Raw genomic sequence first — 8,869 nt, 5'->3', positions numbered from 1 at the left:
GGAAATTTGTGTGGTGGCTGGACACCCTCAATTTGCTGAAGCAAAAAGGGAAGAAAAGGCAAGATTGAAGCAAGAAAAGAAGCAAGCTGCTCTAAATGCTAAAAAGCTCAAACAAAAGAAGAAGCACGCTGCTATCTTGGACAAGTTGCAAGCTGTGAAACCGACACAACAAATTCCTGAACAACCATCTGAAACCACTGAATCTAAAGATCGGAAAATGCAAGAAGCACCTCAAAAGAAAAGAAAATTCAGATACAAGCTTCCTTCTAAAAGAAAATTGGATTTCAATGATGAGGAGATAAAAAACTACTTTCCCAAAGAGTCTACTTCTACAACAACTCAAACATCCATGCCCTCTGTGGCACATGAAGAATTCAAGATAGACCCATCCAAGAATTTTCATGGTGAACCTATCATTCCAAAGGATGAGCCAATTGACTGGTATAGTCTACCAAATCCTGAACTCTATCTACCTTATTTTATGAAGCCAAAGAATACAAAGACCAGAGCAGTCAAGAAAGTGAAGCCCTCAACTCTCAGATCCAAGTCCCTAACCAAAGCTAAAACCAAAGTCAATAAGGGAGATATCATGTACATCTGTGATATCAAGGTATTCTCTGATCTAAACCTCTATTTAGATGAACTGGAAGAAGTTAGAGGGATTGATGCTTACATGAATCTACCTGAAAGGCTAGTATTCGAGTACAAGGCAGGAAAAGAGATGACATGGCCACTTCACAGGATTCTTCAAGAGAGCCAATCTATACTGATAAAAGTCTATTCATCTTTCAAGAAGAACTTTGGATTCAATGTGACAGCTAGAAGACTAGTTCTAAAGAAGATTGAAGAACTGAGGAGTATTAGAGCCAAAGATGCACTCCCAAAGACTTTAACTATTCCTTACACAGGAAGTAGAGTGCATCTAAGGCCCTACTGGCTGATGGAATTCTTTGATAATAAGGGAGTTAGAAGATTCTTCAGACTAGAGGACCAACTGAGCATCTCTATGAATGAGACTCTACTGGAAATGCAAGAAATGCTAGATCTGTTAGAACCTGATGAACTTGAGTTCCACAGACAGCTCCAAAATCAGATAGAAAAAAACAACAGGAAGCTTGGAAGGAAATCCAGACCATAGAGGAAATAGATCAATCTGCTCAGACTAGAGGAGCACCTTGAAAATGACTGTGAACTTGATGATTATATTAAAAAAACACCTTTTAGTTTATCTACTACCTTTTAAATTTATATTTTTAGGGTGTTTTGTTATCATCAAGTTTCTCTTAATTTATGACTACAATTCTAGTTGGCATAAATTGGGGGAGATTGTTGGGAATATGTTGTGAAGTTGATGATTATATTAATAAAACACCTTAGTAGATTTGACTTAGTGAAAAATGTAGCACCCGATGGATGGTCAATTATAGTCCCGACGGATAATTCAACATTATCCCGACGGATGACTAATTGATATCCATCGGGTGAGTAGCTTATGTAATAATAAGTCATGTAGCATATTTCTGTAAACATCTTTGTATAGATACTGTAGTAGCATATAAATCATGTTGACTGTAATTAGATATGCAGAATAGGTTGATTAATTGTAAATATAAGATGTCTTGTAATTCTGCATAAGCAAAATGAAGTCAAGTGTCAAATAGCTACCCGACGGATGATCAACAAAGCTACCTGACAGATGATCAACAAGGCAACCCGACGGATGACAAGTATGTACCCGACGGATGATCAATTCAAACATCTGTTGACAGTGACAACACAATCACATGCGTTTGGTGTTTGTAAAAAGAATGTGGAAGCATGTTTAACATGAAATGAAGAATAAAGGAGCATTACCATTTCCATGCAAGTTAAGAAGATTTTCAAAGATGTTGGAATAGAGTGGTGAAGCAGCATGGAGTTTGACTTGATAGTTTTATTTTATTATCCTGTCTTATTACCATGTAAACTTGGTGGTATATAAACCAAGTGTAGCTAGAAAAACAAATAATGAAGCAAACACTTTTAGAAGAGAAATAGAAAAAGCTGTAATTGTTAAGAATTTCTCTGTAGTTTGTTTATTCACTTGTAAAGCAGCTGTGAGACAATTTTTTCTTCACCGAGTTCTTAGTTCGATATATATATATATATGTATATATCTGGTGGATACTTTCAAATCCACCAGAAAGTTTTAAAGACTTGTATTTTTAATACTTTGTATTTTTGATTTATTTAACTTGTGATTCCGCACCTTGCAAATCAAAATACTTATATATATAGTTTGAGTTAGAACATTTTATAGTTCAAGAAAAAGTTTACTAGAATTACATTCAACCCCCCTTTTGTAATTCTTGCTGCATTATTATGAATAACAAAGGTAATTCTAAGAATTTTTGTTTGCTTCGATCAACACGGAGGAAGCAGCAAGTAATATTTATGGATGTTGCAGTATCAATGTTGGAACCACAATTGGTATGGGGATAATAGAAGTTGACTTTTATATTTTTATTAGTCTAATTGTATATTAATTGGGAAGGGTAATTAAGTAATTTCAACAACTACCGACCGACCGACTACCAAACTTTTAATGTTTCATCTATTACAATATAGTATAGATATGTTTAAGGAGATCGTATTTCAAATTTTTGATAGTTTCTGTTGACGGAGGAATCTGGTAACAACAAAATTTGAGGTTTCTTGTTGGAATCAAGATCTGTGACGCCGGTTCTTCACCGAATTATCAAGCGGTGTGTGGTGTTTCTGTGTTAATCGGTGACTGAGATTGATTAGGGTTAATGTTGGCTCCTTGTCAGCTCTCAGCTTCTTACCCCTCTCAATGTGCCTACGTACCCTTTATATAGGGATCAAGTCTAACGTAATTTTTGGGGAACAAGAAATCTAATGGGCTTAGATTTCCTCTTCCTAACCCGATAGAAGCCGTCCAGAATCCATCTTCCCCTACCTTTAAGAATGTCCTACTATGAAGCCCATCCGTGAAGGTCCAAGGATTGTTCGTAATCGTAGGACTTCTCGGATAGTGCATCTCCCTATGCAAGGATAACACTCTGCTACAGCTATCTCCCTTGATTTACGAATACAGGTATAGCCACGATTCACCCCAAATGCCGAACGCGTCCCCTGAATGAAGATAACACACTAGATAGCAGGACAGGTGATCCCAAACTCTTGGGTGCAAAGTGCAAGATGACTCTAAAATTCTCCAACGAGGACACCCGTTGAATACAAGAACGAGCTCCCATAGCACACACCAATATTAACCCCGCATCCCCAATAAGGGTACCCGTTGAATACAGGAGGAGGCCTTCAATCATCAGGCATACCCCTGAAGGCCTTCAAGTTTTTCATGAACATCCCCCTCTTTGACCAACTCAAGGAGGAAATTCTTCAAAGAGTTCCTATAATAAAAATGTTAGTGAAAGTAATCCTCCATTGCTCCCTCCATGTCTGCCTTGTCCTAAGTTTGTTCTTGTGTGCCTTGTCCTGGATGGTGGCAAGCCCAAGTACCACAATGAATCCAAAACCATGCATCCTCCAATGACATGACGCGTCCTCACCTTGTGGAGTACACACATTCTCCCTTACACTATGACCCAAATATCCATATCCTTCATTTCATCTACGAAGGCGCGTCTCTACGGGATGCACCCACTTCCTCTTGCATTTCCATCTTACTTCCAAACAACCACACCATGTATTACCCAACGACGGCGCGCCCTCCTACTAGAGCGCGTCCACACTTCATGCCCTGTGGCTTAAAACCTAGTTTTTCATCTTTTTGCCAAATTTGATTTCAATTGATCTGTCATTGACCCGACATGATCCAATACCAAATTTTGGCTATAGCAACTACACCCCAAATTCTATATGAAGTTGAAAAGAAAAATGGAATTTTAATAAAATGGTAACAAAAATTTGGATCACCCAATGTAGTAAGGGAGCGCTTTTAGTTTAGGGCGCATTTTCCTCTTAATTAAACTTTAGATCTTTCGAGACGCGTCCTTGCATGCAAGAAAGTGAAGTCCAGAATCCGGTCATTTCTCCACCTATTCTTCGATTTATTCCATCCAATCATTTCTTCAACTCACAAGGTATATAGTTCTTACTTTATTCTCCAATTTCATGTCTTAACCACAATGTATAAAAAATGGTTCGAGTTCCTTCACTTTTCTTTACTATTCTTCAATTCGTGTTATATGCATATGTGTATATATCTATCAAACTATTAAATTTTGCTCCTGTGATTTCTTGATTACATGTTATTGGGGTTTAGATGATTTTCCCCAAATCAATGGTAATCAATTCATATCCCTGCATTATGATTTTGGCGACAAGGACACGTCTATCTCCCAGGATGCGTCCTATGATTGGTTTGTTGCATAGTCTTAGTTGGTTCATATTATTCTGTAGCGACGAAGATAATATGGGCGCATCTTTTACCAAGGGTGCGTCATGCTTTGTATTTGCTCAACCTTTTTTTAGTTAACTTTTTTATTACTTGCATATTGCTCCTAGTTGAGTTTCTTTTTTACTGTAAATCGTATGTGATAGACATCTAGGACGTGTCCTCACTTGGACAATCTTTATCTTTTTACTTCTTTCATATATTTTGGTGTGTCTTTTTTGTGGATGCGTCTTTCTTTTTTTATCTTTCTTTAAGTCATGGACACGCCCTTAGCATTTTATTTTCTTATTTTCAGCTGGAAGGCGAGGGCGCGTCTTCTTCCTCATTTCATCCATTTGAGGCTTTCAACAGACGACTAGGATTTGATTCCCCACTTACTTTCTCTTTCACTCCCACATTATCGGAATCCCACGAAACCTGGTCTTTTCTCGAAGCTGAGGCATGTGCTTTTGAAAAAAATCAAATCTCAAGGTGCCATCATGTCTTCTTCCAGCCATGATCCCATTGATGATGTCCCTTTAATCACAAGAGTAGGAAAAAAGAAGCTAAAGCGCAAGAGAACCCCCAGGGTGAGCGTATTTCTGCTATTGAAGATTGGACTAATGATGAAATTATTCCTTGAAGCGATCCTGAACTAACTTCCATGGGAACTATAGCCTCATATGTAAGATATTAAGTACAACACAGAGGGGGGTGAACGTGTTTATTTAATTTTTAGCCCTTTTAAAAACTTGTTTGGATATTGTGTGAACAAAGCAAGTTATATTTGCAGAGATATTGTGTTACAGAAATAAATCAACAAGCACAGTATTTCAAAACTCACTTAATTTGTATTAATTAAGTTTATGTTGCTACAAATTATGTGTTCTTAACAATGTAAGAACTCAAATTCTTCTTTGAGAGAATACAAGAAAATATGAATCTGTTTGTTACCTCTAAACTAAGGACCAGTGCATGCTTTATACACTAGCAACACAAGTTTACAAGACTTGCACCAAAATGTACTAAACTACTTTCTAAAGCAACCTTTTTCTATTTCCATTTATAGCTTAGAAAATATGTGCAGAATCTTGCAGGTCTGTGACCATCCAAGTGACATCTCGATAATTATAATGACTTATCGAGATCTTTGAGTTCTCTATAGGTATATTTGGCTTGTCGAGGTCTCTTGATCTTTACATGTGAAATGACTTGTCGATATGTCCGAGATCTCTATATACACATTTTGACCTGTCGATATCTCTGAGATCCCTAATGAGAAATTGACTTGTCGATATCTCCAATTTCTTCACATCTTATTTGACTTGTCGATATCTCTGAGTTCTTTGCATGCAGAAATGACTTGTTGATATCTCCAGTTCTCTAAATCTACATTTGACTTGTCGATATCTCTGAGACTTCTCTATAAGCCATATTGGACTTCTCGATAAGCTATTCTGGACTTCTCGAATGACTTCTCGATATAACTTGATCTGTGACTTGTCGATATCTTGACTTAGAACATTTTTCATAGAATAGTTTTATTCAACTCCAAGCTTCTACACTTTTCTCTGAGGCATGATCATGGCTTGATCTTCTTCCAGATTTTATTCCTTAGCTTGAATCTGTTCACAGAAAAATACTCCAGTCTAAACTTCTAACCTTTTTACAGACTCAAGAAATACAATACATAATATGAAATTGATTATCAAACAATTAAATCTTAAGGTTGTCAACGTGACTTAGTCTTGTTATTGTATAGGCATGTCATGCATAACAATCTCCCCCAATTTTTGAGAAGATTGTGTATCACAAATTCATGCCTGATAACAAGACTAACCCTAAGCTAAATTAATTACATAAAACTTGACAAATTAATAAATACATACTTTTATACATTTGATGATTATATAAGTTCAATAATTACAACCATCAAGTGAATTTTTTATAGTGTGGTTCTTTCCTAATGAGGTCCTTGAGATTTACTAGTGACAACTTGAGCCATTCATCCAATGAGTAATCATTGAGATAACCAACTCTAAATCTTGAAAATCTGCCAACTTGAATGTTCAGGAAATGTCCAACTTTTGATATTCTGCTCAATCCCCTTGCATTGAGTTTATTTGATCTTTGCTCAAACATTTCTATCTCCCTTGCATATTTCCTATCCATTTCTTCCTTTTCAGCCTTAATTTTTGCATGTCTTTCATTTCTTTCTCTTAACCTCTCATACATCACAGCCTTCCACATCCTTATACTTGTATCCTTGTCCTTCATCAAGCTAATCATCTACTTTAGTTTTGTGGTTGAGAAAGTTTCCATTACTTCCTTGCTAAGAAAAATAAAGGAGCCAATATATAATAAATTATGACTTCTGTTAAAGAGACAACACCGATTTAGACAATTTCTTCAAATAATTGTTGAAAATAGTCATCATCTGTTATGCTCATGTTTAGAGGCAGAAAGTTATTTTGATTGAAACAGTTCCAGAAGACACCAGCATCAACTTGCATTTTCCTTAGTTTTCTTTCAATAGTCTTGAAGTGAGTTTTGGTTGGAGGCTTGAATGAAGGTAGGTTTGAGATTTTCTTTAGTGTGACATGGCTGGATTAGATTGGTATTTTGAGTAAGGTGTGTGTAATTTGTTTGTACAAGAATTTTGGCTTTTGAGGTAGGATTGGTTGAGATTATGTTTGGCTAGGTTTGGAGGTTTGAGAAGGTTTGATTTGTGAAGTTTTGGCTTCTTGGATATTCAGTTTCTTTGATTCACCTTCACCATCTCTTCTACTTTTCCTTCCTTCTTCTTTATTCTCTTCTCTTCCCTTCTTCTTCTCATACACCTTGCTGACTATTGCTCTAGAAGATTGACTTGGATTTGAGCCAAAAGATTTGTGTTCATCCTTCTTCTGCTCATCATTATCCAAATCATCTTTGGTGTTGAATTGAGTAGTTGGAAACATAGTTTCAGCATTTTGTAAGTATCTTACCAAAATCCTTATCACCTCCTCATCTTCATCTGTTTTCTTCTTCTTTGTCTTAAGATCAGTTTCCAATGTCATGATTAATCTGAGATTCCCCCTAACACAGTTTTTGGGGATTGTGAAGTATTTGCACTTTCTGGTTTGAGGACAAAGGTAGGCCACTCCCTTCCTTGGATGGAGATAGGCTTCAGGAAAAGCAGCTATCTGAGCCTTTTGAGTTTATTAAGCAGTTGAGTGTCCTCGGGAATAACTGGATTTACTCTATCAATGATGACATCCAGCTCATATGCTCTCTTATATTGAAGATTGGAAAGAGACACCTGTAGACACTTGTCTAAACTGCAAGCATTGACATTGGCCAATATTCTCTTCTCCAAGAAGTTTCCATTCTTTACAATCACCACTCTCAGAAAGTTGATGATATTAACCAAAGCTCTTTTGTAGGTGATGTAGTTATTGTGAAGTGAGACTCTTAGCATATTTAATAGCTCATTGAACTTCTTGTCTTGACAGGGTCCTTCCACAGCCTTTTGGAGTCTGTCTTTACTAACATCTTGAGAAATTTTAACTTGAGTAGAGCTTTGGCCAGAGTATGATATTGATTTTTTAGCTTCTTTTAATTACAGACCAACTTCTTTGGATTGTTGAATTCTAGCTTATATCTCCCCCTTAGTCTTGGTAGCAGGCAGGAGTAGAGGACTTAAAATTTCCGGCCTAACAGCTTCAGGAAATGCAGGTAGAGGAATCTTCAAGGCACCAATAATAGCTCCCAAAGAGACAATATTCTGCATTTGGAGATGTTTGTGGGAGTCTACTAGGGACCTTATGTCATTTTGTTGACTCTGCACTAAAGTAGTGAGAGCAGTGGCCTGTGCTGTAAGTGAATTATTAGAGGCTTGAAGAGTAGAGACTTGTTTCTGTAGATACTGGATTTTTAGATTGGTTGAGGTGAAGATTGGTTCTTGTGAGCTTGAGGAGAGAGGAGCACCAAAAGTGGCTTGAACAGATTCTTTGATTCCCTCCATCAATAAGGCTGAGGCTTTATACCTGGCTTGGTAAAGTTGTTCCAACTTGATCTTTGTGTCATTGTTGCTATTGATTTGATTTTGGACAACTTCATGAAGAGCCAAAAATGATTGCTTTAAGCATTTGATGCTTTACTCCATACTAGTCACATCAAACCTGGCCATTTGCTCAGCAAATTTGTTGAATTTATTTTTGATCTCTACCTGAGATGGCACAAGTTGATCAAGTTTATATTTCACCAACCTCCTGATCCTGTCTTGATGATATCCAGTGTCTGTTCCAATGCTTTACTAATAAGGTGGAAAGCTTTGAGTTATGCCTTATAGACCTTTGTAATAACATCATATACTTCCTGGGACTGAGAGTCTTGGCATTACTTCCTAGGATTATGACATATTCTTCTCTGAATCTAGCCAAGACCTTATCCATAATCAGACTGAAATCCTTAGATAGCCAAGCATCC

This window comes from Apium graveolens, chromosome 10 (assembly GCF_009905375.1).
Source record: "Apium graveolens cultivar Ventura chromosome 10, ASM990537v1, whole genome shotgun sequence".
Classification (NCBI taxonomy): domain Eukaryota; kingdom Viridiplantae; phylum Streptophyta; class Magnoliopsida; order Apiales; family Apiaceae; genus Apium; species Apium graveolens.
Note: the sequence above shows the minus strand (reverse complement) of the source record.